Source organism: Octodon degus, unplaced genomic scaffold, assembly GCF_000260255.1.
Source record: "Octodon degus isolate 3935 unplaced genomic scaffold, OctDeg1.0 scaffold00599, whole genome shotgun sequence".
NCBI classification, from domain to species: domain Eukaryota; kingdom Metazoa; phylum Chordata; class Mammalia; order Rodentia; family Octodontidae; genus Octodon; species Octodon degus.
In genome coordinates this window covers 57,046-57,906 of record NW_004525175.1, presented here as the reverse complement: position 1 = coordinate 57,906, position 861 = coordinate 57,046, and positions in this window count along the sequence as shown.

The following is an 861-nucleotide window of genomic DNA, read 5'->3' as shown; positions in this document are numbered from 1 at the left end:
CATTTTCTCAGTTGCTGAAGTATTTTATTAGGTTGTTTATTTTACATCTTTCTAGTATTTTTATAAAGGCTCTCACTGCTATCAGTTTCTCTCTGAGTGCTGCTCTTTCTGTATCCTACACACTTTCCTATGTGTGTATGAATTTTCAGTGACTTGGAATTTTTCAAAATTCTGATTTTTCTTTCCCAATTACCCATCATTTGTTGAAACCTATGTTGTTCAGCATTTGTACATTTCTATAATTGCTCATAAAAGATACAAAATAATTGCTCGTAAAAGACACAAAACATGATTTCAAGTTTTTGATTTTGAATTTGTTAACAGTTGTTCTATGGCTTAACATATAATCTATTCTAGAGAATGTTCCATGTGCTGGTGACAGGAATGTACACTCCACAGATGTTGGATGCAACTCGGAAAATGTTAAGGCCACTTGATCTATAGTACAGTTTACTTCTGATGTTTCCTTGTTGATATTTTGGTCTGAATTATGTCCATTGATAGGCATGCATTGATAAAGTCCCCAATAATTATTTTGCGCAATTCTGCCTTACCTTGCAAATCTAATATTTCCTTTGTATATTGGTGGTATGGCGTTGAAGACATAAATATGTGTAATTGTTATATCCTTTAATTCACTTAATTATTTGATCATGATATAATGACCTTCTGTATGTTTGGTCTTTTCAATGGTTTTCCTATTGAAGTCTTTTTGTCTAACACAATGACTCCTAATCACTTGCTTTTCTTTTGCATGCAATGTAATTTGAAAAAATTTCCCTTCCAGTCTATGTGAGCCTTGTAAGGTAAGTTTCATATACATACCATATAGTAGCATATTATTATTATTATTATTATTAT